General features: G+C 42.6%; 1 pseudogene; it reads right to left on the bottom strand.

Moving 5' to 3' along the window:
- Positions 1–1,642: 1,642 nt before the first annotated feature.
- Positions 1,643–8,525, bottom strand: LOC106607407 (interferon a3-like; annotated as a pseudogene).
- Positions 8,526–9,088: the final 563 nt, after the last annotated feature.

Raw genomic sequence — 9,088 nt, 5'->3', positions numbered from 1 at the left:
AGAAGAGAGAATGGAGGACGTCCTGGACCTGGGAGGAGGTAATGGCAGGAGACAAGACCCTGCCATGGAAGCAGGTGGAGACGGCGCAAGCGGAACGGCGACATTACGAGGAGCTAGCCCAACGACGGAAGCCCGAGAGGCATCCCCCAAAAAATGTTGGGGGAGGGGCACACTTGGAGATTGGCAGAGTCAGGGTGGAGACCTGAGCCAACTCCCCGTGCTTACCGTGGGGAGCAGGTGAACAGTCAGTCACCATGTTATGTGGTGATGTGCACCGTATCTCCGGTGCGCATTCATAGCCCGGTGCGCTCTGTGCTTGCGCCCCGCATTTGCCGAGCTAAACTGAGCGTTCAGCCAGGAAGGATTGTGCAGGCTCAGCGTTCCTGGTCTCCGGTGCATCTCTTCGGTCCAGGATATCCTGCGCCAGCTCTACGCACTGTGTCGCCAGTGCACCTGCACAGCCCAGTTCGTCCTGTGCCCGTGCCCCGCACTTGCCGGGCTAAAGTAAGATCCAGCCAGGACGGGTTGTGCCAGCCATAAGCTCCAGACCTCCAGTGCGCCTCCACGGCCCAGTATATCCTGCGCCAGTTCTACACACTGTGTCGCCAGTGCGCCTGCACAGCCCAGTTCGTCCTGTGCCAGCGCCCCGCCCTTGCCGGACTAAAGTAAGGATCCAGCCAGGACGGGTTGTGCCAGCCCTAAGCTCCAGACCTCCAGTGCGCCTACACGGCCCAGTATACCCTGTGCCTGCTCTGCGCACCTGGTCTCCAGCGACGTTCCCTAGTCCGGTGAGACCTGTTCCGGCTCCACGTAAGAAGCCTCCAGCGACGATCCGCGGCACAAAGCCTGCGGCGACGGTCCGCGGCCCGGAGCCTGCGGCGACGGTCCGCGGCCCGGAGCCTCCTGAGACGGTCCGCGGCCCGGAGCCTCCTGAGACGGTCCGCGGTCCAGAGTCTACAGCGGCGGTCTGCAGTCCAGAGCCTCCGGCGAGGATCTACGGTCCGGTTCCTCCTCCGACGATCCACGGTCCGGTGGCACAAGAGCGAAGGGATCAGCGGGCGGAACGGGGGCTATACCCCGAACCGGAGCTGCCACCATGGGTAAATGCCCACACGGACCCTCCCCTATAGGTTCAGGTTCGCACCTTTGGGGTCACGCCCTGACCTGAGAGAGACGGTTTATTTCTCTATTTTGTTAGGTCAGGGTGTGAGGTGGGCATTCTATGTCATTATATTTCTATGTTTTGGCCAGGTATGGTTTCCAATCAGAGGCAGCTGTCTATCGTTGTCTCTGATTGGGAATCATACTTAGGCAGCCTTTTTCCCCACCTGGTTTTGTGGGTAGTTGTTTTCCGTTTAGTTGTCTGTTGCCTTACGGAACTGTTTGCTTTCGTTTTGTTTCTTTGTTTAAGTGTTTCATTATATGAATAAATATGAGCACTTACCATGCTGCGTTTTGGTCCCCTTCTCATTATGACGAAAGCCATCACAGTTTTGCCTAAATCAATCACATAATTATTCAGTATAAAAAACATTTTACTCCACAGAGTTGTGAATACATCACTACACAATAAATGAATAGATTCAAAAACAAATAAATAAACACATAAATAAATAATCTCTACACCACAGAAACATAACGCTCATTGGCTATTTAATGTCATGTCTAGTCTTTGTAGGTGTGCCAGCACCACTGTCCTTATGTCTTCCCAGCTGCTTGCGCCGTATACCTGCATAAATAACATTTTTACGATTTTAGAATAGACAAATGTTGTATCATCATGTAAATAAATCCAGATTCGGTGAATGTACTCTCTTCGTAAGACAAATTGATCAACCTACCGCGAGTTTCAAATAATTCTTAAGGAATTTGAAGTGAAGGCTCATCTTTTTGTTCACTCTTTTGACAGATTTTGATAGTCATAGCCTTTACCTGTTGGAACAACATACAAATAATTAATTTCATATCATGATTTGTCATTATATTATAATAGGATAGGATAAGGTTTTCCTTTTGCATTAATGTTAAGAGGCAAAAGTCACAAATTACTTACGCATTGGTCCAGCTCCGAGGTCTGGCGATAGAGGTCATTCATCAACTTGTCCACTCCTTTCTGGTTAGAGGAGGTGGACTCGCATTTACCACTGCTGTACAATTTCTTTATAGCATTCAGAGTTTGCAAAATGAAGGCAATCTGTTCGTCAGCCTAGAAGAAGAGTGATTTGTATTAGTACATGCCTTACTCTAAAATTGATTAAATATATTTTTCTCCCATCAATCTGAACACAATACCCCATAATGACAAAGCCAAAACATGTTTTTAGACATTTTTGCAAATTTATGAAAAAACAAAACAAAAAAGTGCTTTATCATTTGGGTCCCGAGTGGCACAGCGGTCTAAGGCACTGCATCTCAGTGCTTGAGGTGTCACTACATAAACTGGTTCGATTCCAGGCTGTATCACAACCGGCCGTGTTTGGGGATCCCTTAGGGCGGTGTAAATATTTGCCCAGTGTCGTCCGGGTTAGGGTAGGCCTTCATTGTAAATAAGAATTTGTTCTTAACTGACTTGCCTAGTTAAATTAAAGGTTAAACAAATCATTGTGGGGTATTGTGTGTAGATTGATGAGGGGGGGGGGGGGGGGATGAATCCACATTAGAACAAGGCTGTAACCTAACAAAATGTGGAAAAAGTGAATGGTCTGAATCCTTTCCGAATTCACTGTCCACTATTAGAAAAAAAGATTATGGATAGAACAATGCATTTTTTTAAAGAGTTTAGGCTAAGCATATTTCCTACCTTTAAATTATCGACTTGTCTGTATTGCTTCTCAGGGAAAGTGATCTGAGATTCTCGAGAGACTTTATGACCCTGAGATGTCAAAATATTTCAAACAAATATTGCATTATTATTACTGTACATAAGGGAGTCAGGGAATTAAATTAAACATATAACAGCACATTAAATGTTGAAAGATGACAACAGCTCAATGACCAGGAACAAGTGAAAAACATTACCTTATAGCCTACCATTTTCTTAAGCGTAGTTATGGTGTTGTTGCTGAACACTTGGAACATGCTCGGAGATCGAGGCGGTGTCTCATGCTCCAACCTGTGTCGATCCTTTATGCAAAAATTCTGCAAGGTGTTCCAAAAGTGAAAGGCGGAAGTCCCCTTACACTTTCATACCTGAGAGTGTTGTTTCACGTCTGGAGAAAATGCACGGAAAGGACATCTTGATTTATTTGCTATTTTCTCATGAAATATTGGTCTATCAACCGGGGGGGGGGATGATGAAAAAAATAGTCTTGTGAATCCATTTTAGTCAGACTTTAGTCAGACTAATAAATATCACCATATAGAAAAAAACTTTGTTTGGCCTTTCACTTCGAAAACAATAGCATTTTATATTGTCCTTTTCATTTGCACACAAACTATGGTCTCCGCCTACGTTGTAACCACTTGCTTGAAGGGGAGTTGTTTGTTTGTGACCACAAATGCCTATTTAAAATACAGATCAACCTTGTATGGGTTATATCAATTACACAATCAACATCGCGTTATTTCATTTAAGAAACGGGTTTGGGGGGTCTGAAATATTTTGGTAGAGCCCCTCCTATATGCTCCCGGTTTTCAGAATAAGACACTGGTAGCCTATGCAGTGCACAGGAAGTACAGACCTTAACATTTAAATTGGAGCCTATATTGCGGGTGATTTTGAAACTGGACCTATAGGCATGTGTGCGTAAAAAAAAAAAAAATAGGCCTGTTAGGTCGATCATCTGTCAAAGTATTCCATAGTCGTGTCTTTAATGGACGTTTAAATACATATTTAATTTATTCATCCAGATATATAAATTGATGGGACGTCTGCATCTATTATCTTTCCACTGTAGGGACTGAAGAGTAACAGTATGGTTTTAAGAGCGATTGCTTTACTCCATTGAAATAACATTCAAAATTATAATTATGTTACATGATATCAAGTATATGTGTACTTAAATTATTAATAACTATAAAATTCAACAATATTTTACAGTGATATGATGACAGTCAAATTCTTTATTTTCTAAAAGTGTATTCTAAAGGCGTTCATTGTTTTTCAATGAAGATGTTGATACGGAATTATGAGAAGGAATAAGATATCCTAAATGTTAACATTTCATTGAGAAATTCGTCTTCATTCAACGGTTAATTCACATACTACATTTTAACAAAATTGCTAGCACAATTCCAACAAATACAAGCTGTGTGTGTGTGTGTGTGTCTGTTTCTTCAAATATTATACACACTCTTAGATAAGGGTTCTATATAGATCCTTCAGGGGTGCCACGTACAATTGAAGTCGGAAGTTTACATACACCTTAGCCAAATACATTTAAACTCAGTTTCACAATTCCTGACATTTAATCCGAGTAAATAATCCCTGTTTTAGCTCAGTTAGGATCACCACTTTATTTTAAGAACGTTAAATGTCAGAATAATAGAGAGAATTATTTATTTCAGCTTTTATTTCTTTCGTCACATTCCCAGTGGGTCAGAAGTGTACATACCCTCAATTAGTATTTGGTAGCATTGCCTTCAAATTGTTTTAGTTGGGTCAATCATTTCGGGTAGCCGTCCAGAAGCTTCCCACAATAAGTTGGGTGAATTTTGGCCCACTCCTGACAGAGCAGGTGTAAATGAGTCAGGTTTGTAGGCCTCCTTGCTCACACATGCTTTTTCAGTTCTGCCCATAAATGTTCTATAGGATTGAGGCCAGGGCTTTGTGATGGCCACTCCAATACCTTGACTTTGTTGTCCTTAAGCCATTTTGCCACAACTTTGGAAATATGCTTGGGGTCAATGCCCATTTGGAAGACCCATTTGCGACCAAGCTTTAACTTCCTGACTGATGTTTTGAGATGTTGCTTTAATATATCCACATCATTTTCCAGACTCATGATGCCATCTATTTTGTGAAGTGCACCAGTCCCTCCTGCAGCAAAGCACCCCCACAACATGATGCTGCCACCCCCTTGCTTCACGGTTGGGATGGTGTTCTTCGGCTTGCAAGCCTCCCCTTTTTCTTCCAAACATAACGATGGTCATTATGGCCAAACAGTTCCATTTTTGTTTCATCAGACATGAGGACATTTCTCCAAAAAGCACGATCTTTGTCCCATGTGCAGTTGCAAAATGTAGTCGGGCATTTTTGTGGCTGTTTTAGAGCAGTGGCTTTTTCCTTGCTGAGCGGCCTTTCAGGTTATGTCAATATAGGACTCGTTTTACTGTGTATATAGATACTTTTGTACCTGTTTCCTCCAGCATCTTCACAAGGTCCTTTGCTGTTGTTCTTGGATTGATTTGCACTTTTCGCACCAAAGAACGTTCATCTCTAGTAGAAAGAATGCATGTCCTTCCTGAGCGGTATGACGGCTGCGTGGTCCCATGGTGTTTATACTTGCGTACTATTGTTTGTACAGATGAACGTGGTACCTTCAGGCGTTTGGAAATTGCTCCCAAGGAAATCACACTACAAACTATTACCCTCAGGCACTTAAGGAAATCATGAATGTCATGGATATATTGGAATTAGTGGATATATGGAGGCTTAAATACCCTGACCTAGTGAGATCTACATGGCAGAGGCTTATTCAAGCTAGTTGTCTTGATTACCTTCTTATGTCATTCTCAATGGCACCAAAAGTAAAAAAAAAAAAGTGTTAATAGTGGACAGAATGTGGTCGGATCATCACATAATTGGCATATATATTACTCTTACTGAATTTCCACGTGGGCGAGGATATTGGAAACTTAATCAAAGCCTACTGGATGATAACTTGTTTATAACTAGGACAGAATAATGTATAACTGACTTTTTCCCGACATAACATAGGTACAGCATACACCTTATTGTATGGGACACTTTTAAATGTGCCTTTAGAGGCCATGCAATTCAGTACTCTTCTACAAAACAAAAGCTATTTAGATCCAAAGAGTCCATATTAACAAAGGAAATTGAATGAATAACAGTACAGTTAGATAGCAATAAAAACTGTACCATAGAGGCACAGGATAAGTTAGAGGAAAAACAAAAAGCAATTGAGGAACTTATTCAAGAAAGATCCAGTGTAATGTATTATAAAAATAAAGCGAACTGGATGGAATATGGGGAAAAATTCAACAAATTATTTTTCAATCAAAAATAATGTATTGAAACTTGTTACAAATGGAGTCACGCATGATTCACAGAACGATATTTTGAAGGTGGTAAAGTACTTTTAGAATAATCTCAGCAAAAAAGAAATGTCCCTTATTCAGGACCCTGTCTTTCAAAGATAATTCGTAAAAGTTCAAATAACTTCACAGAACTTTATTGTAAAGGGTTTAAACACTGTTTCCCATGATTGTTCAATGAACATAAACAATTAATGAACATGCACCGGTGGAACGGTCGTTAAGACACTAACAGCTTACAGACGGTAGGCAATTAAGGTCACAGTTATGAAAACTTAGGACACTAAAGAGGCATTTCTACTGACTCTGAAAAACACCAAAAGAAAGATGCCCAGGGTCCCTGCTCATCTGCGTATACGTGCCTTAGGCATGCTGCAAGGAGGCATGAGAACTGCAGATGTGGCTACGGCAATAAATTGCTTTGTCCGGACTATGAGATGCCTAAGACAGTGCTACAGGGAGACAGGACGGACAGCTGATCATCCTCGCATTGGCAGACCACGTGTAACAACACCTGCACAGGATCGGTACATCCGAACCTCACACCTGCGGGACAGGTACAGGATGGCAACAACACATGCCCGAGTTACACCAGGAATGCACAATCCTTCCATCAGTGCTCAGACTGCCCGCAATAGGCTGAGAGAGGCTGGACTGAGGGCTTGTAGGCCTGTTGTAAGGCAGGTCCTCACCAGACATCACCGGCAACAACGTCGCCTATGGGCACAAACCCACCGTTGCTGGACCAGACAGGACTGGCAAAAAGTGCTCTTCACTGACAAGTCGCGGTTTTGTCTCATCAGGGGTGATGTCGGATTTGCGTTTATCGTCGAAGGAATGAGCATTACACCAAGGCCTGTACTCTGGAGCGGGATCGATTTGGAGGTGGAGGGTCAGTCATGGTCAGGGGCGGTGTGTCACAGCATCATCGGACTGAGCTTGTTGTCAATGCAGGCAATCTCAACGCTGTGCGTTACAGGGAAGACATCCTCCTCCCTCATGTGGTACCCTTCCTGCAGGCTCATCCTGACATGACCCTCCAGCATGACAATGCCACCAGCCACGCTGCTCGTTCTGTGCATGATTTCCTGCAAGACATGAATGTCAGTGTTCTACCATGGCCAGTGAAGAGCCCGGATCGCAATCCCATTCAGCACGTCTGTGACCTGTTGGAGCAGAGGGTGAGGGTTAGGGCCATTCCCCCCAGAAATGTCCCAGAACTTGCAGGTGCCTAGGTGAAAGAGTGGGGTAACATCTCACAGCAAGAACTGGCAAATCTGGTGCAGTCCATTGAGGAGGAGATGCACTGCAGTACTTAATGCAGCTGGTGGCCACACCAGACACTGACTGTTACTTTTGATTTGGACACCCCCTTTGTTCAGGGACACATTATTCCATTTCTGTTAGTCACATGTCTGTGGAACTTGTTCAGTTTATGTCTCAGTTGTTGAATCTTGTTATGTCCATACAAATATTTACACATGTTAAGTTTGCTGAAAATAAACGCAGTTGACAGTGAGGACGATTCTTTTTTTGCTGGGTTTATGTTTTCGTTTCAGTCTCCTACATCTCCACTAACTGAAGCTAATTGTACGGATTTTTTCCCTCTTAATAATGTAAAAATTAACATCTGTACAGAAAGACTCATGTGAAGGCCAAATTACAGAGGAGGCACTTCTTGATGCAAATAAAGCCTTTAAGTCCGGGAAAACTCGAGGGCTGGATGGCATACCAGTGAAAGTTTACCAACCCTTTTTTTGATATACGCAGAGGACCATTATTAGCATGTTTTAACTACACCTATATAAATGGTAGATTATCGGACACACAACAAGAATGTCTGATTTCATTATTACTATAACAGGATCCAAGTGGTATGTATAAAGATCCAGTCCATTTAAAAAATTGGAGGCCTCTTACACTTCAGTGTTGTGATGCAAAAATTGTAGCTAAATGTTTGGCGCAAAGAAGGTATTGTCAGATATTATTCAACCTAATCAGACCGTTTTTTTTTTTTTACATGGACGATACATTGGAGATAAAATAAGACAAGTACTGGAAACAACAGAATACTATGAAATATCGGAGAAACCAGGCTTAGTTTTCATAGCTGATTTTGAAAAGGCTTTTGATAAAATACGACTGGAGTTTATATATAAATGCCTAGAATATTTCAATTTTGGAGAATCTCTTTTAATCACAACAACAACAAAAAAAAAAAATCACAAAAAAATGCAACTTTTACATTACCGTGTAGTTTACCAATAAAATGGTCTGACAGGGATGTGGACATAGTTGATATACATATCCGGAAAGAAAGAAATTCTCATTCCAATACATTTTTATAGAAAGTTAGCAAAAATAGATAAAATCTTGCTACAATGGAAAGGAAAATACCTGTCTGTTTGTGGACGAATCACCCTGATTAACTATTTTGTCATATCACAGTTTTCCTATCTGCTTATAGTTTTGCCTACACCTAGTGACCTTGATGGGCCAGCTTGATGGCGCCGACAGAGATGGTCGTCTTGCTTCGCGTTCTTAGGAAACTATGCAGAATTTAGCTTTTTTATGTATTATTTCTTACACTGTTACCCCAGGAAATCTTAAGTCTTATTACATACAGCTGGGAAGAACTATTGGATATAAGAGCAACGTAAACGTACAAACATTACGACCAGGAATACGACTTTCCCGAAGTGGATCCTCTGTTCAGACCACCACCCAGGACAATGGAATGGATCCCAGTAGGCGACCCAAAACAACGGCGCCGCAGAAGGGGCAAGACACACGGAGCGGTCTTCTGGTCAGGCTTCGTTGACGGCCACATTGCTCACCGCTCCCGAGTATACTACTCGCCAATGTCCAT

Source organism: Salmo salar, chromosome ssa06 (assembly GCF_905237065.1).
Source record: "Salmo salar chromosome ssa06, Ssal_v3.1, whole genome shotgun sequence".
NCBI lineage: Eukaryota > Metazoa > Chordata > Actinopteri > Salmoniformes > Salmonidae > Salmo > Salmo salar.
The sequence above is the reverse complement of the archived record's forward strand: the minus strand, read 5'-3'. Positions and strand labels throughout refer to the sequence as shown.